Genomic DNA, 23,277 nt, shown 5'->3' with positions numbered 1-23,277 from the left:
TGTATTTTCTGCAGGAAGGCACATTATCGATTACTTGAACATGACGTTGGAACTTCGAAATTACAACATAGCTTATGTTATTTAAGCATTATGTTTTTCTTTTTGTACCAAGGAACAAATAAGACTATTAGATGTCAGTACATTGTCTGCAATTTTCATGAAATCTACAGTCAGTTTGCTTCTTTTGCCGGATAAAAAAAATCAATACAACCTCAACAAAATCGACAGCAATCGCAGCCACTACCGGCAAGTGTTTACTTTCTTCGAAATTATGAAAAGTAGGGTGACTGGACTTGCTCATCTTCCTTGTGTGTTTCTGTGTCTCATCTTTTAAGTTTAGTGAATCAAATTTTTTAAATGAATGGCATATTAACCTTTTGGCTCTTCCAATTATTTAAAAGTAGTGCAACACCGAAGCTATTCGTGGCAAAAGTGAAATTCGTTCTGTTGTAAGCATTGAAACAAGGGATGTCCAACCCGCGGGGCGTGTGCGATTTATTTCTCATATTGTGTATCCAGCGGCCAAGTCTTGCATTTTTGTACACCCTTCTAGGCGGTCAGCTGTGTATAAGGGATGAAAACAAACACTTGCTACATTAATAAACGGATTTAATAAATAAATAAATAAGCAGCTGTAAAAGTTTTCCCCTCCCAGAGCTTAAAACTAAATATCTCACAAAGTACAGATTCACATTGACTTTGGAAAATATTCGTTCTTAGTAATATTCGATATTTCTGTATTGCTCTCCTATGTTTTATGTAACGTTCTCAATATTTAACAATTTATATTCACGGGCTGTTGACAACCTCCTGCTTGCCGAATGTCTCAATTCCAAGAACGTGCAGTCGGAACAGAGACATTCGGCAAGCAGGAGGCTGGCAACAGCCTATGTATGGTCTGATGATGGATTTCGGCAAGATTCCTGAAATATTATCTTAATGTATAGAGTTTTTTAGTCAATAGCCAAATAAACTATCTTAAAATTCATGCTGTATAAAAGTGGTCATTACAGAAATCTAGATTCAATGTTATTTGTGTCATGTACTGATAGTGTTAGATTTTCGTATTTAATTACTACGAGCAAAAAAAAAAAAGTTGGACACCCCTGATTAAGCCAAATGTGTTTACTATATTTTTTAAATAGACAGCTAAAATCCTCCCGGACACAAGAACAAAACTGAGGAGGGTGGAAAGCAAGCCCTACTACTTTTCACAATAGGCAGGAAGATGCTTCCTTTGGTCACAGTACTAATGTGAATGCTGGTCCTTACCTGTCTCAAAATATGGTGCAATGTTATCAGTAGTGAATAAATGATGACGCAATGCTGATTAAATATATGATAACGCGGTATATCATGATGTAATGCCATCAATGATGAAGCAATGATATAATATATACTCAATATGATGCAGTACGATCCTTTAGTACAGTACACACAATTGCATTATTAATTTTTTTGAGATCAATATATACCAATCTTTTTTAGCAATTGGCCAATCTAACTCCAAAAAATTTGATATAATTTTTTACTATGATATTAAAATTATATCATAGTAAAATAAAAAAATGTGCATTGGAAATTCCGAAACACCCTAAAAAAGACAAAATTTTTTTTACCAAAACATTCTAGAACAGAATGCTAGCTAGAAAAATTCCTGTGACTAAAAAAGCATAAAGATATGCGGTGGCAGAGAGAGGGAGATAAGCAAGAAACCATTGATAGATAGAGAAATAGACAGATAACGAAACAGAGAGAGACTTCAGCAAGCGAACTCCAAGATAAAAAAAAATCTCTTCCGGCCCTTTCGAAGAAGCATGACTCATTCCAGCGAAAACTTCACTGTGTATATGTAACAAGACACCACAGTCTACGTGTTATTGGATACTACAATTTAATATAAATAATTTCTTTAGAAAATGGGTCTTTATATTTCTGTAGACAATAATAACTGCCTTGCATTGGAATGGAATTTAAATAGCTCCTTATAAGACAAATAAAAACGACAGCATCCTGGTACTTCACCCTGTGAGTGTGTTAAGAGCGGGTGATTATATATTACTGAATGCCAAATTTCATCTGTGAAATCAATTTCTTTTGACGGCTTCTTTGTTCTTTTTGGTAACTTAAGATCCTTCGTCAGCAACTTAATAACACGCCAACAGCAAGGCGTTCTGGATGGAAGACATATTTCTGTCATATACAGATGACGGGAATTCCACAACAGAAGGGGCATGAACCCCGTGCTGGACAATATCCGTAATCACCGATACGTAGTGTAGAGGGTTAAGCCCGATTCCAGGGCGCAATGTGTCTATTATCATCCAATCGCTGTTCGCATCGTTGCAAGCCACATTTTAACCGAAAACTAAAGCCAGGTGCCAGGACAGCTCGACACAGGCTTCGAACACGCTTTCTACCACAAATAATTGCTTTAAAGAGATAACAGGCAGAAAAAATCTAACAGCGTCATCCAAATGATTGTGTTGCGCACTCAGGCGAACCTATGTTTATTAGATGACATGAACGAACAGTGTTACAAGAGGCTACAATTAGAGGTCATTAGTCCATCCCACTTGTTAGGTGGACAAAATAGACATCAGTTTAGGCTTCATCCGGTCTATTCAAGGGAGGTACATCCCTGGGATAAACTTGATGTGTAGATTCATCGTTTAAATATGCCGGTGTGAGGACAATAATCACAGAGGGTTGACTGAATGTTGTCATACAAACCGGGACCGATAATAGGGAAGGAAGAGAGTTTTCTATCTCTGCTGTTTAAATAATAATCATTATATCTGCATTTTTAAACTAAAACATTCCGTGTAATTATCATTAAATGCATCGAAAGTATTATCAGCGCATGAGCATTTATTTTTAGATCGAAGCATTCTAACCGATTATAATGAAATGCGTCGTATTTTCAGCGGAACCAAATCCCACATTCGAACCATTTCTGAATACATTTTAACGCAACTGCAATTAGCCCAACAACAGTTTTTGTACGCTCGCGCATTTGGAGAACATCTGTACATGCCCTGGGAAGCAGGTGTGGTATCTGTAAATGTCACAGGTCATTTGCTATTTATTTATTTTTAATGTCGTCAATTATGATGAAAAGCCATATGGCTACCACTGTACCATCTTTACAATGAATGAATGAAAGAAAGAACAAATTAACTTGGTTATCGTAAAATAGGAAGTTAATTTAAGAACAATATTTTGAATTAGTTAATCCTGTGGTCGATTTCCATGTTTGCTTGGCAAAAAATTCGAGTTTCCGAGAGGAAACTCGAATTTTGCTCTGCTCGAATCATTGACAGTATTCGAACACGAACATTTTCCATCTAGTCTCAGGAGGATGATGCTATTGCCGGATTACTCCTATAATTTCTACTGCTAAAAGATTTTTAATGGATTGTATTTTAAAAAAAAATAAGTAATTATACTCATCTTTTCATTTGCACGTCGTCTTCCAAGATAGTATAGTGGTTTTCCCACTCACCCAGGTTAGAGATATGAGGTTTGAATCCAGTCACATAATTTATATCAAAATTAACCACGAAAATGCAACAATTATTGCATAAGGCTAATAGCATTCTTATTGAACACATAATATTATATGTGTACAATAAGAATGGATAGCACAGTTGAGATAATCACCGTTCTCTCTCTCTCTCTCTCTCTCTCTCTCTCTCTCTCTCTCTCTCTCTCTCTCTCCACCCGGTGGAAAAGGTATGCATTCGAATTCTGTCAATAACTCGAGGAATTTCTAGAGGTTTTTTCATAACTTGGTTGAGTTAGTCGTCTCAGATGAGGGTAGCATGATTTTTAATCTCGGAAATTTGGATTTTTCGTGTTGAAAACAGACGAAATCGACCATAGAACACAAGCAATTTACAGACACAATATACCGACGCCTCATAGCCTTAGTTTCTTTGGCGCTTAACGCACATACATACATAAAGACTCCTCATACAGGAACATATCTGACACTACTGTGCAGACCGTTTCATTTCTTGAAAAAATAGTTATCTAAAAATGGTCACTTCTGAATATCGGTAAATTAAATTGTAGTATTTGGCGTTACAGCTTATTGTGCTGTAATTTCTGTTTAAAATGGATGGAATATAGGTTCTTACAGATAGTAAAAACATGATAGTAAAATAAAGGTCAGCCTGGAAAACTGTCAATATAACGGAGCTGGTTTGCGAAAAGAAAAACTATTTTCCTCTTTAACGCTTAAAATTCTCTCCTTTTGCTGTTTCGTCGGAGTATTTAACTATTATTATTTTTTTCTGTCTAGTTGATATTTTCCAAAAGTATATGTAATTAATACGAGTGTGTAAATATATATTTAAAACATTAACAATCGGCTTCAATTTCTTTATCAAAATAAAATTAAAAAAGGAAACTGAAGTTCACAGTTGGTTGCGAATCCAATGGGGAAAAATTGAGATGAATTATGTTCTTACTGACCTATCAATCATAATCAACAGGGAAAATCTCAAGCACAAAACTTGTTTCAACAGTGCAGTCAATTGTAATCAATTGCATTAATAATAAATATATAGCATTATTAATTGCATTATATATAAATTTGCATTATATATCGATTTAGAAAAGGTGTTCAGGAACTAGGCACCCTTTCTAAATCGCATATCAGATATTTATGATGTCCCACTCAGAAAAGATTCAATCTAAATTCAATTATCAATTTTTCCACCCCTAAAAATGAGTACCCTTCTCATTGGCTGTAAGTTTAATCTGCATTATTGATGAAATATTTTAAAGGATGCAAAACAGAGTACACTCAGCGGCCAGTTTATCAGATACGCCATCCTGACCGTTCGGATGGGGTATCTGATGAAAACATGTATTCATACCAGTCTTTATAAAGCAGGTAGTCGGATATGCTGGGGAATTGTGTGTGTCCACAGCAGCAATTCAGTGAGAGGATGGATCAACAGGGCGACTTAAGTGACTTTGGGCATCACGTGGTCCGACGACTCCGGTTCCAATTGTTCCACGCTGACGGTCCGCGCATGTAGCAGTCGTTATAATCATTATCATCCTCCAGACACCGGGTGGAAAAGGCCCGAGTTCAGATCTAGTCAATGACGCGAGAAACTTATATAGGCTTTATTCACACTGTGGCTGAGTTAGTCTCAGGTGTGATCAGCAAGGTTTTTTTCTCCCGGAAACTCAGTGTTTTCGTCCAGTAAAGAAGACAAATCGACCGGAAAATACACGCAATTTGTGGATATATTACACATGGGCAGATGAGTTAGTTCTCGGATGGATGTAATATGGCACTTTAATTTGTTCCATGCTGACAGCATGACCAGGGCATGACAAAAGCAGTAAGGATCAATAGACTCATCTTGCCAAGCGTCAATACTACAGGCTGGAAGCATAAGCGTGGTGTTACAGGAAGCGTTTTCGCTGCACCTAGCATTTTCAGCATTATCAGGATAATGCTCCATTTAAGGCACAGATAATTCTGGAATAGTTCAAGGGGCATGAGTGCGACTTTATTATATTTTATTGTCACCGAATCTCAACCCGATTGAGAATGGGACGAGATGGAACGAGCTCTTAGTAACAGGGTTCTGCCGCTGTCTGACCTGAGGCAACTGCAGGATGTGATCAAGTCTGCTTGGTCCCACATTAATCTGGATTGCTTTCGGCACCTGGTGGACCATACCCTGATAACTCGAGGCTGTTCTGAGGGCTAAAGGATCGCTATTCACTATTAGATCGGTGTACCTAATAAACTGGCCACCCAGAATACATGCGCATGCGTGTAGTGCTGTCATCTCGATGGCTCGAAAAATAGACGTTTCAGATAACTGACGCCCCACTGCGACACTTCATCTAATAACCCATTAGTTTAATTTCCGCGCAACATTGATACTTATGATATTGAATATGAGTCTTTCTTTCATGCGTATATCCCGTATGATGCATGTCCAAAAAGAAATAAACATGCTGTTGTTGTAGAGTTTAGAAGCATCACCGACTAAGGCCATATGCGCCGTGTATACTGTCTGTAAATTACGTGTGTTCTGTGGTCAATTTTCTGTTTGCTGGACGAAAAACCCAAGTTTCCGGGAGAAAAACCATGCTACCCTCGCCTAAGACCGACTAACTCAGCCACGTTGTGAAAAAGATCGATAAAAATTCCTCACGTCATCGACGGGACTCGAACTCAGGTTTTTTCACCCACTGTGGGGAGGACAGATTCTACGAAGTGTACTACCCACGAAGGCAAATAACCATGCACCAACCAACCGTTATCCATTCATACACAGCTATGGGCTAACTTTTCAACCGTCCACGGTACTCGGGTTAAAAATTTTCCGTATATACATTCTTCTGGGGAAAATCGGAAAAATTTCCCTAGAAGACCTTCGTTTTGCATTCGCAGGCTAAAGATTTCTTCTCATTATCTATACGGCCTGAATTTCCGAAGTCATATTTCTCCCTCCTTAACATCGAGTGGTGGAAGTACTAACTGAGAAAACATTCCAGCAATCTTGTAATCACGTGCATCAAAATATTCACTAAACCATTCCACTATCGACAAGAGATGTTCGCATCAGCTACGTTAGGTTGTCATGGACCATGATAACAGCCTCTGAACACGGAGTCATGCATGGCAGACGACAGAGAATAGAGCAATTTACCGGCAAGGCAGCGATATTTGTAGTGAGGGTTTTTTTTTTTCCCTGTCTCTTCCTGGGTGGTCATGGCCGATAATAGCCGATTAGGAAACCCCAACTTTTTGTTGCATTTAAAATACGATAATCTTTTTGCTTGTGTGTTTACCACTGTTTTCAGTAGGGATCTGCGCGGTAGCACAGTGGTATGGTCACCGTCCTCCTCCACCGGGTGGAAAATGCTCGGGTTCGAACCGTGTCGATGACGCGAGGAATTTAATGGGCTTTTTTTCACTCTGTGGCTGAGTTAGTCGGCCTCAGGCGTAGATAGCAAGGTTTTCCACCCAGAAACTGGGATTTTTTCGTCCAACAAAACAGGCAAATCGACCAGAGAACACACGCTATTTACATATATAATACATATATGAGTACTGTATATGTATTAACTTACTGGACGGCCCTAATGTAATTGTTTGATTTTTTTTTTTTTCGGTAGGGGTCAGCATTTAATGTGAAAATTAATACGCCTATTTATAGTGACAGAAAGCGATACTGTTTTCACTTATCACTCACAAGTGGGTGGCAGGCAACTCTACACCCACCAGTTGGTCGTCTGTAGTCTCACACCCACAGCTTCCAGAACAGCAACATCATACAAGCTCTTTATTATCTTTAATGGTAAGGTCCTGTTTTTAAAATCCTTTTTTTCACACCTGACCACTTCCTCTTGTAGAACATTCCATAGAAGCAATATCTTATAATCATTACAGTCACTGCAAGGAAGTGCAAAGCTTCAATGCTATACATGAATGCCTGGCCAATGACGTCACTTATGACACAACACCTTACGACACCACAAGCTAGCGCGTGTAATTCACCCACGCCTGGAGTTTGTTCTTTCTGTAGTCGTGTGGCCACCACATCCTGTGAGTCACGTGAAAGGTTTTCTTCGTGCCCTAGAACAAAGATTTTTTTAATAAGCGCTACTGAAAACATTCAGCTTCGGGGGGAATGAGGAGGAGAGACCGAGAAGGGTGCTGCTCCTTAGCGCAGTTGGAAATTTGTTTACTGCGGATGTGGTTTCGTTAACGTGCTTACTGTGCCAGGGTGGGAAATATTTCTAAGAAACACCCGTGAGGGAGGTAGTTAAGCGTTTTCGAGATGGTGCAATATAATTTTCTTCAGAAATTCGTGGCTAAGGAGGGTGTTCGTTGAAAAACGGCCAAGCCTTATGATTATGATACACTTGGATACTTAGAAAATTGTAGCTTCCCAAAACCACACTCAAAAAGAAAAAAACCAACAAGACCATCTATATAACCTGTTATTCACTTCGGGCTTCATATTTACGCTAGCACTTAAGATAATGTGACTTGCCTACTGTAAGTCATCATGTCTTCGTTAATAATCATGTAATGAATAATAACACGTAATTCGTTAATAATCATGTAATGAATAATAACACGTAATTCGTTAATTAGGGCTTCTCTGTAACGTAATATGCAAGATGATATTATTGTAGTTAGAGAAAAATGGATTGCTTAATCAGAAAACAGGAATCTCTACATATAAAATGACTACTTGTACACACACTGGCCAAAAAAATATGAACCTTCATTCAGTATCGAATTGGGCCGCCTTTGTGTCTAATAACCGCAAGTGTGAGGAGCGTCATGGATTCTATAAGGTGTTTTAGTGTGTTTTGGTCTAATTGTAACCATTCTTCCAGCAAAATATCGCGTAGCCTTGGAAAGGTTGAAGGAACAGGACTTCGTTTACCTTATAGCTCTCTCCAGAATATCCCTCACATTCTCAATAGTATTGAGATCAGATTAATGTGGTGGACGGGGAAAAAATACTCAGAAATTAGTGCCACTTCTAGAAGGCAAAGTGGATGGATATACTATAACCATTATTACTGGGCATATTAACAATTAAAATAGCATAAAAAATATTCATTTTTTATGCTATTTTAAAATGTATCGCACAAATATAACCTGATTGAAAAAACGGCTTATAAATATTCGTGTTAAATTAGTATCACTTCACACAATAAATATGTATGTGCTTAATTTTATAACCTCTCAAAACTTTAATAACTGTACATGATAAAAGTGTAAAATACTGTATAGCAAACATCGAAAAGTCAAGACGTTTTTAATTTATTATAATAACAATTGTCATTTATTATTCCTGAGTATTTTTGTGTGGGTATTTTATCCACGAGGTGTTTTTTCTGAATTCTTGAGTGTGGGGGGGAACCAGGAAAAAGCGGGTAGGGGGAATCCGTGTCACGTTCTCCGAACCATTCTGGCACGATGCGCTGTTGCATTGTGATCCATAAAGTGGCCATAACCTTCGGGATAAAAGTGTAATATTGGAAGGTGCAGTAGATCTAATACAAAATTCAGGTACGCCACGGATGACATTCGACTTTCCGCCGGTATCACTGTACCCAGTCCGTACCAACAAAACATTCCCCATGCCATGATACTACCTCCAGATGCTTGAGTTGTCTTAACAAGGCAACCAAGGTCCATCGCTTCGTGATGTTCTCGCCACACTCTGCCTACCATCAGTGCAAAACAAAGTGAATTGTGATTTATCTGATTACATGACTTTCTTCCATTGTTCCACTGTCCAATCACGACGATCTCGACACCACTGCAAGTGGAATTTCCTGTTGTAAATAAATAAATTTTCTGTTTATACTCCGGGACGACCAAACGGTCAGAGGAGTTCACAAGATAGATAGAATACAAGAAACAGCACCGTATTCACGGGCTTGAACCCCGGTCACTCAAGGCACGTGTACTTATGCACCCGCGCGCCTGACCATTAGGCTACGGCGGCTCTCTAAAACAAGTGGCTTCCGAAAAGGCAGGTGACTGTGAATACCCAATTTATTCAATTCCCTGTGCATGGTACAAGTTGGAATAGGGTAGTTCTGGGCTTGATTGAATTTAGATGTTATTTGCTACATGCAGACGACTGTGAATACCCAATTTATTTAATTCCCTGTGCATGGTACAAGTTGGAATAGGGTAGTTCTGGGCTTGATTGAATTTAGATGTTATTTGCTACATGCAGACTGGATGTGTTATTTTTCCGTACAGTCCTCCTTAGAGTACGACGGCTTCGCTCTTGAAGTATCGTTTTCGTGTCACATTTACGCTTTTGAGTTGCGGAAGAACCGCTTGCTTTCCAGTCGTTTGAAAACAGTTATATCTTTCGTTTCTTGAATCTGAATCGTGGCTCCTGCTGAATGTGCATCCACGATAAGACCTTTTTCAAAGTCTGATAGATCACGCATTTTCCCCATTCTGGCTTCAGACTACTCTGTGCAGTCTTTGTACTCAACGAGACAAAGGATCATTACCCTGCGTCATAGTTTGCTTTCATTTATTTGCATTTATTCACATGTCTTCTGTCTGTGACTATCTTAATACAAAAGTTCATATTTTTTTGTACAGTGTGTGTATTTATTATTATATTTTATTTTTACTGCTCCTATATGCAACAGGAATATTCCTCTTCACATACAAGTTTGGGTAAACTTTTGCTTTAAGTTCTCAGGAAAAATATAGAAGCATTAAAATAAAAATTAAAATTATTATTATTTTACTAATCCAAAAACATTTTATAGTCATATAATTATTTTATGACTATAAAATAATTATATATTGTAAATAAATAAATTTTCTGTTTATACTCCGGGACGACCAAACGGTCAGAGGAGTTCACAAGATAGATTAAACTTCAAAATCACGTTCTATAGCCTCCATTACAAGAAAGCTCTTTTTGGCACGTTTTGCCAACTTTCGAACGTAACACGTGATCAATTTATGGGAATCCTGCATCAAAATGTATTATCTTTCAACTTTAGGATAAACATCAAGGCAATGCCGTAGCCGAGTGGTCAAGCACGCGGGTGCCTTGAGTGACCGCGATTCAAGCCCGTGACTACTAAATAGGGTGCTATTTCTTGTATTCTGTCTATCTTGTGAACTCGTTTGGTCGTCCCGGAGTATAAACAGAAAATTTATTTATTTATTATCTTTAACACCGATAAATAGACACTTCCAATAAAAAAAAAAAAAACAAAAAAAAAAATTGTCCAGAAATCTCCTTAAATCACATTTGGCTCCAACAATATTCTCTTTAAATTTAATAGATATTATAGTTCTCAATGGTGCAACAAACGCCATTGCGTCGGTTAACCTGCCCATTGATATAGTATAAAATAACACATATAAAAAAATAATAAAGCAGATTAAAAACATTTTAATATACGAATATAACAGAAATTATAATAAAATAATTGCATTTATATTCTAATGCAACGTTTAGATTGTGCCAAAAAAAAAAAAAAAGTATTTATGTTTTCTAGATACAGTTGCAGAATATATACTAGAATTGAGCAAAGGCACCATTTTCATAGGAAGTTCGTCCTAAAATATCTTCTTTATCACAAAAACAATCCAATTAATTGAAAAGTCACTCTGCTTCTGCTCAGATACTACAGAAAAGACTACAAAATGCCGTAGAAGCTTGGTCCTGACTGTGGATGAAGAAATGAATTTTATATCCCAATATGTGGACACTCAGAGATGAATCCTGATAAGGTGTGCCCGCAATTAACAGTGGCCTTTATGATTCCTAATCCCTTTATACCAAGGTCATCGTCAAAGTATAACATGAAGCACTCAATGGGGTCAGGAATGCTTATTGAAGTGCCATATTTCCTACGATTGTCTACGTCTGTACCTAATAAAAGTTGTGTCTACAACCTGATATCACTTAAAGCGTTGTAAATGGGCCCTCGATTTACGGCTACATCGGGGAGAGGTGTAGGAAGCAGACCATATTGGACAATGTTTATAGTACCTCTCATTCGTTAACTCGGGTATCTTTTAGCGGGTTGTTCGGCGCAAAGTCGGCGACTTCCAGTGGACAGCCTCAAGGCACATTTAGGGTAAGTGGCGGTCACACTCCGGGCACGCATGTTTCCTTTTACAAGGGACCTTTTCCGTCCTTACGGCACCACTTTGTCGTACCGCCCCACCTGAGTACTGCCGTTCACTTCATTCTGTTACAAATTGTGGGGCTATCATTGACCACCCTGGATCTTTTGCCGCCTGCCATTTACGGGTGTTTACCCGCAATAAACGAAGCACCGTAAAAGGAAACAGTCGAACCATTTTCCGCATTTTCTCTCCCACAGCGAAATCCGTTCAGGTGCAATTAAGAAGGTGTCTTTAGCCTTGGTCAGCCGCCATTTGCAATGCGCATCACGAAGTAGAGTTTTTTTTTGTTATTGTTGTTCTTTCTTTCTCCGAAGGGTTTCTCGCACGGCTTTTTTTTTTTAACGGGAAAGGGAGAGCCGTGATTCGTCTGATAAACTCGACATCGCAGCGTTGTGGCGGCTGCTTCGGTAGCCGTTTCTCTGCTGGCTGGGAAGTCGATCGATAAGGACAAAATCGACACTGGGATGTCGTTGTCCACTTGCGGGCTTTGGGTAAAGGAGGTGGGGCTTGATGAACATTCTGGGTCGATCACACATGCGCAGCAGCATCCTTCGTTCAATATTGTCTGTCCTCCTCTTTGCACATTATGCAAGGCAAAGAACGGAAGAAGAAAATGGCCGACATGATACCAATGTAGCGCATAACGATCATTACTCTGTATTCGCTGCTTAGGTTTCATTCGTTCTATCTTTCTATGCAACACTGGAGGGCTGAAAGTCCAGTTTCAACAACCACAATGATTTACAAAATCCTTAGTTATAATTACTGTATAGAAATCCACCCTAATTTTGCATAAACTATTTCATCCTCACACCAGTTTCATCGTACCGAGGAAATCTTTAAAAAAGATTTTTAAAAAAATTAAGAATCCTGAATATATTTATCAACTTGGCATCTGCCTTGATTGGAAGAATTACCACCCTTAACAAATACTATAGTCTGATTGAATTTTAATAGTAAAAGGAGTAAAAAATCCACAAGAAATAACCTCATGCTCTCAAAACTACCATCAGGAAAACTGGATACACCTAACATTAAAACAACGGTCACCATCCCACAGAGTAAAAGTGCCATCCGAGTTCATCAGCGATCCGACTGCATACAGGATTTGATACAACACGTTCATTTTCTTCAACACCATAACATTAAAAGTGAATTGCTCTGTGAAAATAAATTCTGGACTCTTGTATTTTACACACCAAGTTTGCACAATTATTATACTTCCTGAATTTGTTTAAATACTCTTTCCACTTTAAGCACTGTGCTCTACCAGGGAAAGAAATATGAAAGTTTGTATTTTACTGATTTGGATATTTAAATTTGTTTAAAATAAAATAATCTAACAATATTTTCCTAGAGAAACTGATTAACAAGTGTGAGCCGTACTTTCAAGATTAATTCAAGACTTGAAAACAATAAGAGAACTTCGTATAAACATTGGTGCCCAATTCGGAACAATTGCGGAGCTATAGTAGTTTGAATTTTTAAAAATGAATGTGGAGTTTTCAATGGCAAAAGTGAGATCGAAATTGTGGAATTTGAACTGCTGATTGGACTGGGTGTTGATAACAATATTTCTATAAGCAATACTGCATCCATTTTTTATGGACCAAGAAAATTTTGAAAGGACAAAAATATTTTCAAAGGCACTGATCTCGCAAATTGTGAGGCTACAACCACGAGTTGCCATGTTATTCTACAAATAAGTAACACTTCTTTAGAAAGAAATACAGTATAACGTTATTTATCGAATGCACACAGTCATTCGTATTTAGCATGAGTGCTAAATATGGTGACTGTTCACTATCCTCATTAAACTCCTGAAAAATGTGGTCGTGTCAGAATACAAACAGAATAATATTATTATTATTATTATTAATTATTAAAATCAGTTTATTTCTCAAGAAACCTTGGGTCACCCCGGGACGGCTCTGTGCCAGAAGGGTGTGAATATTTACAGACTAAGGTGCGAGGAACACAATGTACAATAAACAAGAGTACATGCGTGCTCGACCCGAGACTTTTACAGGATTAAATATACAATAATGTACAAAATATACAGTAATATACAAAATATATGATTGCATGAAGATATCTTATTCGTCATGTGGTACCATCTCCTAGACGACCGTTTTGGTGCTTACTGATACATGATCGGGGAGGGCTAGGTATCCCATTAGTGTAATACTGATAACCCAGTGATCATTTAACTCACAAGATCAAGGATGTAATGAGATGTGAAAACAGTCTTCCTTTTCAATGCTATTAAAAACTTTTTTGGCTTTTCAAATGCAGAGCCTGCTGTGGATTTCGAAAAACATGTCGACTAGCCCGAAATCTCCCCGAATTTTATAGATTAAAGGGTTATTTACATAAGTTTTTTAATTAGTTAACTTAATTATTTGTTTTACTAAAGTACTATTTTCGAAATTTCGGTTTAATCATTATTTTTGATTCAAGGAAACAGATTAGAAATACATTCTGGGGGCCATCTTCTCGGTCGGCTCCCGGGTGCTTCGCTTTCAGTACTATAATTTAAAATAGATATTCACTTATATTCCTTCAGATCCCTTTGATAAAGTTGATACACGTCAAACGAATAACAGCCTTATTTGGGGCTCTCTTACCATCGGGGCTTTCTATGACCATTAGATTCATGTGGTGGGGGTGACGGGATTTCTCCTCTCGGTCTGCGAACTGGTGGAGAGGAACGTATTGTTAAAGCCCGCTGCTGGTTATAAATATATTTTTCAGTTTGTATTTCAGATCTTGTTTTGATCTACTATCGAAGCAAAATGTTTTGAAGGCTGCTGGAAGAAATTCAAATTGCAATTTAAAATTTTATAAAGTTAAAAAGTTAATATTTCAACATTGATTTTATTATTACCAGGGCTGGCTAAGGAGTGAGCCAACGTGGCATTGGCTCAGGGGGCCGAAGATTATGGAGAGGAGCGCCAAAATTCGAATGAGCAACAGAAAAAATATCACTCTCAAATAAGAATGTCATGTTAAGTTTACAGTACATCGTTACTTCCCGATTTTTTTTTTTTTTTTCTTTTTGGTTTTTGTTTATATATATATATCCATGTGAAACCCCTGGCAAAACGCCATGTTGGATATATTGTATCGTGTCTTTTTTTTTTTTTTTTTTGTATCTTTATTGTACAAAAAGTACAATAAAGATAATGCAATATGACAATAAAACTAAGCTTAAAAATTTATTATAGTCATAATTAATAAATAATGCGAGTTTAATTTTTCATATAAATGTTTTCTTCGACCTATAAAAATCCACCCTTTTTTTGTACTCTAGATAAAACCTCCCGGAATTAACTACCAATGGAGTGTTTACCCTATTACGGAGTCAACGCGCCAGTAACAGTTCTAAAGTTTTCGTTTGAGAAGGGGTTTACTTTTCACGTTTTCAAAAAGTAAACCCAAAAATATAACGCCCGACGAAACTCGCTTCATATTGAGCCATTGTTTACAGAGAAACCAATTTGCAATGACTTAGTTACATGATCAAAGCCTCCCATGTATACATACAGCGTCAAAACTTGTGACTCCATGCTTTGGTTTCGTGACCCTCTATATAAAGGAGTACTGTATACGCTTACTGCTTTCTTTACAGTTAACTGTACAGTGTAACAAAAGATTACAATGTAAACTTTAAAAACAAAGAACTAATTGTATTAAAAAGTAGAGTGGTTCATAATGTAGATTTTACTATAATACATCACTACGAGAAATGCGAAAGATGAAATAAGGAGTCGACTTATACATCGAATAAATATATGATTAAGCACTAATTTTCAACGCCAAAAAAAGAAAAAAGAAAAAAAAAAGGCCGGCAAGGGAGGTTTGCAAACTTGCTAAAATGGCTGCTTAAGGGACCTTACCCGGTATGTACGATATTAACTATGGCATTTTTTTCTTTTTCCAATAATTTCTAGTCCTGCTTCCTAGATTTTAATTATAACTGAAGAAGACATGTATTCAAGATGAATGCCAATTACGTTCTGCTTAGAGTATCCAGACAAAAAAGTCCGGCCCCGAACGTGAGTGCAATGATGATTGTAATCAGTTCATGTGCAACATAGTAACGAACGTAACCCCCCCCCCCCCCCGTTATGTTTCTAGACCCTGCTTTATCCCCTACCCATAAGGCCATGAAGTGCTCTGCTTTACCGTCCTTTGTACCTAAATGTACGGTCTGCGCAATAAAGACGTTCTCTATCTCTCTCGTATTATCTCTAAAAACTTGGACGATACAGAATTCGGATGTTTCGGACCGAATTTCTGAAACTGTTTGGATTGTAGAATAGTGCAAAACCAAAGTTCCAACAAACTAATCGTATTTACAATACGACTGAGTCTATGGAAATTTCATGTATGTATTGCTGAAGGTCTCCATCTACGTCGAAAAGCAGTTTCCGCTAATTTATTACTTTGGACCGTCTTGTGTCCCTTTATTCGTGCTCGAACCACCACCACCCACCCATTAGGCCAGTGTCCCTAAACATTGTACAATTATGTCAGACGTGTCACACTTTGACTGGCGCAGCTAACTCTCTAACAACCCCTACGTTTGTTTCGTGTCACGGTCTCCCGCCTCCCCGTGACGGAAATACCGGCGAAGAGCGGCGCTAGGATCAAGGAGAAGATGGAAGGCCTTCAGAGATGCCTTCCATATATCGATTCTTTTTGCCTTGACTGCAAGGAAGGTTTGCAGACAAGGTAAAATGGCTGCTTAAGGGACCTACAGCTTCCCTCCTTTCTCCCAAATAGGGAGAAAAATTATTCAAATTATCTTACTGTACAAATAAAAATATTTGTACGGTGTTTTAAAAACCAAGCAAGAGAGAAAGAGACGAAGGAAATCTGAATTTATTGTTTCGCTCAAAAAAAAAAAGAAAAAAAGCGCGTTCGCGATTATTCAAATCGATAATAAATTTGGAGAACGCTTGACGGCATAACAAATCGGCTAAATCTTTTCTGGAATCTTTCCTTCAATAAACCAGTCAAATTAAGTCTAAATTGCGGTTGTCTTCCGTGTTGTCATGACAACGGTTATTTTGCTAAAGCTTTAATTACGACAATGCTTCAGTGAGCACAGCTTTTTTTTTTTTTATGCTAAACATGGCTGGTGTGAATGTACGCATCATTTCATATCATATTTCCCTTCTCCCAGGAAGATGGCTCCAATTCCTTTCTTATTTTAAAATTTTTTTAACATTAAAGTAAACCAAAGTTGTATTCCAGTCGTTTATTAAACAACGTAATCTTGGATCCATATGTAATGAAACAGAACATGAAATTAATTTAAGGATCCAAGAAAGAAAAATGAGCTGTCGTGGAGGATGAAAAGTCTTAAACAAATCCTTGTAATGATTAGCAAATGTAATAAATTCCTGGAGTACAAAATAAACAATTAATATACAATATTAAGGATATTTAAGGATAAGATCTACCTAAGGTGCACTTATTAGAATTTAAAGAAGTTAATGACACGTAAACCACAGAATAAATATTTCAACAGATTAGGATTCAACACTGAATAATTCGCGGGAAGAAAAGAAAGGGAAGTTCGACTCCCTAAGCAGCCATTTTGTAATGATCTTCTCGTCGTTCGGATCTTTTTTTCCCATATTTTATGATTCTTGCATACTACCCTAACAAAAGTATTCGGATTCTGTCCTCTCCCCAGACTCGCAGGAAGATAGTTACGAAGTTTCAAAGATGCTAAATTGTCAGGTGCCATATAATAAGCAGCAATTTATCGCTGCTTGCCACTATAACCTCGCAAGATCAATCGCAATTTAATGAAAGCAAACCGAGAGACGTCCTTGGAGCTCAAGATAACCACAACATCCACGATCCGTAGAGACTGCAAGACATGGATTTTTCGACAGAGCTGCTGCTCAGAAGGTCCACATCACACCACCCAATACTAGATGTCAATTGCAGTGGTGCCAAGCCCATCGTTCTTGGACTACGAAGCAATGGAAACGGGAGTAGTTCCTGTGGAGGTCGTGACCGATTTTACACGATCTTTCTTCAGATAAGTCGGTCGAGTGTAGATGTGGGGAATACCAGGAGAAAGTCATCTACCACATTGTATTCTGCCCACAAAGAAGTTCGGAGGTGGTGAAGACATGTATGAAGCTGCTTCTCGTCGTTCGGATCAGGGTGGAGTCGTTACAGCTGAACTGGAGAGTGCATGGAAAGAAGTATGCACACAAATTACTGTTGCCTACTACAGCGAGTTAGTCAAAAGTGTTGTGTCGAAAGGAGTTAGTCGAGCGATGCTTTCATTGGGGTCAAAGGTGAACTTATACTTTATTAGTTCATTAAAACTCGTATTTTTCCAAACTAATGGTATCCCAATACTTTTTGGTAGGGGGTGCGTATTACACTCACTCTAATAGCCAGCCTTCCTAACATTTTGTGATGCACTTGTAGAGGTGCGCAAAAGGCTTCATTCCATGATGAAACTCGAAGTTAAACACTATACAAAGCTTAAATTTAGTCAAGTGGCGTTAATAAATGGTTATATCATTAAAAAACGTGTTCAAAATTACGGTACAGAGCAAATGACCTGTTCACGTAAAGATGTAAGTACCTCGTGAAAAGTGAAAATTATACTTTCTCTGGGTTTCGTCAGCGCAAAAACTAGGCCTGTGCTGCGATTATATGCTGTTAAGTCAGTACAAAAATAGGTATTTGAGGTTTGTGTATGATCAGTATTTTTATCCAAATAAACTATTCAGGTGACGAAATGAGGGTAAGCATATTAGAATGATTACTAGTAAGCAGTTAATTTACACATTACAGTCTAATTTTGAACGATTCGCGTCTGTAGCCTAGCTTAACTTGCCACTTAATTTACTAGCTAAAGGTACTTTAGCTAGTAAATACTGATTAGTGAATCAGAATTTCTAATAATTTGTGCGTAAGTGCATAGAATTATCCAATTGCGTTTGTGTGGTGGCCTTTGCGGCTAGCACGGTGATTGCAAATACTAATTTTCATCTTTCATGCATATAGAAATGACTTGGATTTGGGTGTTGTTTAGACGGAAGAATTTTTTTTTTTTTTTTTTTTCTTCTTCCGAATACGTCGGCTTTTTCACACCACAAATCAGACAAAATCACCAGAAGATACACGCAATCTATAGACTCCTCACGGAATTAGTTGCCTCCTCAAAAAAAAAAAAAAAAAAAAAAAAACCAACTCAAATCAAACTTGTGCAAAATCCCCCCCCCCCCAAAAAATTATGAAACTTGAACATTTAAATATTTAGGATAGTTGAGGAACTTCTAATATCGAAAATATTCAAAGCAAACTGATTTAAAGCATGACAAGCTTACCTCTGTAAGTTTGTCCAGTGACTTTTATTATTTTCCACTTGATAATGGCGCCTTTTTTCATTTACAGTCATAATTTAATACCGCAGATTTTCTAAAGCGATTTAAGGTTTCCTTTTCATTTATAGTGGTAACATTTACCGACATCATAAAATATAATCTGTTTAATATATTGGAAACACATTTACTTCATGAAATAACTCAGAAAAAAACATGCTTCCAGATAACACATAGTGAACGTGTGCACACCAAAAGGATTCTTTCGATATTTATGCAGTTTCAGATGTCTAGATTTTATTATCTCGGAGCTATGATAAGCAACTCTTATTATTATAGATTAACCTTTGCGTTATAAGCCCTTGTGGGTAGCACAGTTGGTAGAGTCGCATTTTATTGGCCTTTTTCCCAATGTTGCTGAGTTAGTCGAGCTCAGGCGAGGGTAGCATGATTTTTTCTCCCGGAAACTTAGGTTTTTCGCCCGTCAAACAGATATTCAACCACAAAACCCATGCAATTTACAGACAGTATACACGGAGCAATATGGCCTTAGTCGCTGATGTTCCTAAAATCCTATTACCACTTTTGTGTTATAATCCCAGTGTGCGTCATTGTAAAAAGACGCTTTACAATTTCCTTACACACTGGGATTGGTTTCAAACTTATGCTTCATTTACATAAAGCATTCTTTTATGCACAAATTGACATTTTTAAAGTTAGTTCGTGATTAATTAACAAAAAAGCTTCAGCATGAATGTGTTCGGATGTTTTAGTATCCAGGTTTATGTCGCATATTTTTCTTTCAAACAATCCCACAAAGATCACAAGATCAAGAAAATCGTTCAAGGCGTCCGTGGCAACTTATCTCTTTGTTGGAGAATTTTTTTCATTAAGAATTTCCCTTACAATGAGAAAATAATCTACTGATCACCTTATGATCCTATCACCTCCTCCAAACCGATTCGCTTGCAAATAACCATCCCAAGTGCGTTTAATCGACTTTAAATTTGTACATGTGGATTATCGTGTGCCCAATAAATAAAATTATAGGATTAACATTAACATTCCGCTTGAAAAGTGCCTCATCAGTCAAAACGATTTCAATTAGATTCTGATTCGCGCCAATCCTTTGGATAAAATTCTCAACAAATTTATATTCTTTAATAAAACTCCATTCGTCACAATTTAGGGCTTCATATAATTTTGAATATAAATTCTATATCCAGTCTTTTAGAATGCTTATAACACGTAACACTTTTAGTTCATATGATCAGTCGTCATGTTGACGTTTCAGGACTACTCCGTAGACTTTCAATCAACCTGCCTATCATTTTCTGTAGACATACAGAATGGTATACAACTCCCAGAAGAGGCTATAATACTCTCAAGTCTTAATTATTTTGAAAATTTTTCACTATTACAATTCTTTCTTCTTTACCTAATCGCTGCGTCTTTCTAACCAATTCTAAATGGTTACTCACTGGCTCAATGACTCCCTCTGTGCACCGAGAACGAATGCCCCAATGGCAAGAGTGTTAGTTGTCAACGAATTACTAAATCCTAGGATTTTCCAGATTTCTTGCTTTTACAGTAAAATGTATACGTCCACTTATGAGTTCGGATTTGTTTGGAATCAGTTTCACTTATGAAATCGTTCAACACATCGAATATTGCATTCAGCTAATTATCCATTCCGGAATCATATTTAGGTATCTGCTTTAATATGATTTGTGACATATTTAGAACTATAACAGTCAGCGACATACGAAAATTTCTCCGTCTATGTAACAAACACAAATGGACTAAATTGAAAACCTTAAAATCCTTTACCTTCCTGCAACAAGTCCTTAAAGGACTGTTATAAAAACACAAGAAAAGACTCCTCTTATTAGTACTGGCAGTTTCAGAAAATTGATGCGTGGACGAAAACCTAATTGCAGAAACGAAATCGTTTTCTTATTCATAAGGGACTTTGGGAATCAGACATTAGATGTGATTAAAAGTAGTTTAGTTCGTCGACTTATCTTACAAAAAAGACAAAAGTAATCGTAAATAGATATCAAAACTGCCAATTTAAGAAATTATGTAGTATTATTTGAAAGTCGGTTTCCAAAGATTATAGCTGTGGAAGAGATCCAGAGTAAGCGAATTTCTCCCCGTTTGAGCCACGCTCGAGAAAAAGCCCTCCTAGGAAATAATTACGCGTTAAAAGAAGGCATTAAAGACAAAAAATCTTTTTCTTTATTCGCACTCCAGTAGAGCTGTTTTCCTTTAAGACTTTTACCATAGAAAGCGGAAATGGCACAGCACACACCACTTCTCAACCCCTTAAATAACAACCTAGTTCAGTGAGCCGAACGGTTGCTCATTTTGACAATTCTGGCCAGCCATCTAGTGGCTAATGAGATCGAGAAACGCCTTATACACATTAGGACAGTCTGCAATGCCTCAGACTAATGGAAATCATTAAGACAACACGAAAAACCACAGCAAAGACGACGAGACACTGTAAATGACGTAAACAACAATACTTTTAACTGGCTTTACGCTTTGTGCATATCACACAATCTACAGGAAATGAAGCAATCTAAGGATTACACCAAGCCGTGGATTATCTGGAGTTTCTGCTTGGATATCAGACATGTCTTCGTCCGATGGACCCGGCCTTTTAAAAACAGAAACTTCGAGTTAATGACAAGAAGCGCCATCTGTTTATTCTACAGACGACTGAATGCCTCTGTTTAAGCGAGACACACACACACACCTCTTCACCTGTCGACAGACCTTTAGCAGAAAGAACGTCAGTTAATGGGCGCGATAATTTCCAGGAACCGAGCACCTTTACAGGTGCACGTTTTAATAGCCTCCATAAAACTGAGGAGTGCAAAAACAGATTCTAATGATGAAACTGAACAGCAAAAATAAGGACGTGGAAAGGTGTGGTCAAAGACGGCTTGTCATGGTCTGGAAAAGCAGACAAGGATTTTATGATACAAACACAGCGAATGGCTTTGATTACGTCGAGAAATTTGGAAACGAAGACATTGTACAGGAAGAGATGCAATTTTTCAATAAAAATGATTATAACTAATCGATAATGTGCAATAGGCACATTAATGTACACTACCCTACCAAAATATCGCAGACTATCGACCCCACTATGCGCCATATCAAGAGAGACATAATTTGGGTGCCCGTAAAATGAGAGCATTCCCAAGGGCAACAGCAAAGGTAACACATGCATTAGACTATGCCAAGGAACTACAAAATCAGCTGCTACCAACTGAACAATGGCACTCCACGATCGGAAACGACAATATCTTTTCTGAGATGTAAACAGAAATTGAAAGCAACAGTGAGTAAAATCACACGCGCCTTCAATCCTGGAAAGGGTTCTCAAATCATCTAGCGCATCACACCAGGAGCTAAGGGTTTACGTAACTTTATTGAATTCTGAATTCGTTTCCGCTGGTGTCGCGAACGGCACCATTGCCAACTCATTGATGAAGTGAATAAAATTTTGTAGAGGTGCATAATGTCATGAAGCTGTGAACTTGGGTAAAGCATCTCACTTCTGAAATAGGGTCAAGGCGGGTTAAACCAGAAGGCAGGCTATTAGATACACAATAAGAAAATTAATCTTTTAAAAAATATCGAATTTATTTTATAAAAAATGCCTTGCCATCTTTAACCAGTTGGAGATATTAATTAGATATTCTTCTTTAGGAAGTTAATGACTCACATTCGAAATTTAATAAGTGTAACTGCTTCCAAGAAAAATAAGTTCTTTCAGTGCCATAGGGACATTAATGTCCCTATGGCTTTTGATGTTTGTAGATCCTAGGTACTTTTCATTTGGTACTCTTCATTCGAAGCCTATCTACATTATATAAAACATATTAATACGCCCCAGCGTTAATTCTGATTTTTTTTGTTTTTAAAGAAATTCGAAAACGTTTCTATAAATTTGATATTGAAGTTATGTACACAATACTTATTCCGGGTCAATTTGCCCGTTTTAGTGGACGAAAAACCTTACTGTCCACGCCTGAGACCGACTAATTCAGCCATAGTGTGAAAAAAGCCCATAAAAGTTTCTCACGTCGTTGACGGGATTCGAACCGGACCTTTTCCAACTGGTGTGGGGAAGACGGTTATTATGGCCACTGTGCTATCGATGCGGATACCCATGGGTGCATCAGGACAACTCATTCCTATTTTATT

The 23,277-nt window shown here is 37.6% G+C and overlaps 1 protein-coding gene across 1 annotated transcript in view; it reads left to right on the top strand.

The window, feature by feature from the left end:
* The window catches only part of LOC150082591 (protein big brother-like), a 95,121-nt gene that overhangs the window by 5,028 nt on the left and 66,816 nt on the right, over positions 1 to 23,277 (top strand). The window lies entirely within an intron of this gene.

This window comes from Mastigoproctus giganteus, chromosome 7, assembly GCF_048544385.1.
Source record: "Mastigoproctus giganteus isolate SK-2022 chromosome 7, ASM4854438v1, whole genome shotgun sequence".
NCBI classification, from domain to species: Eukaryota; Metazoa; Arthropoda; class Arachnida; order Uropygi; family Thelyphonidae; genus Mastigoproctus; species Mastigoproctus giganteus.
Note: the sequence above shows the minus strand (reverse complement) of the source record. Positions and strands in the feature narration are given on the sequence as shown.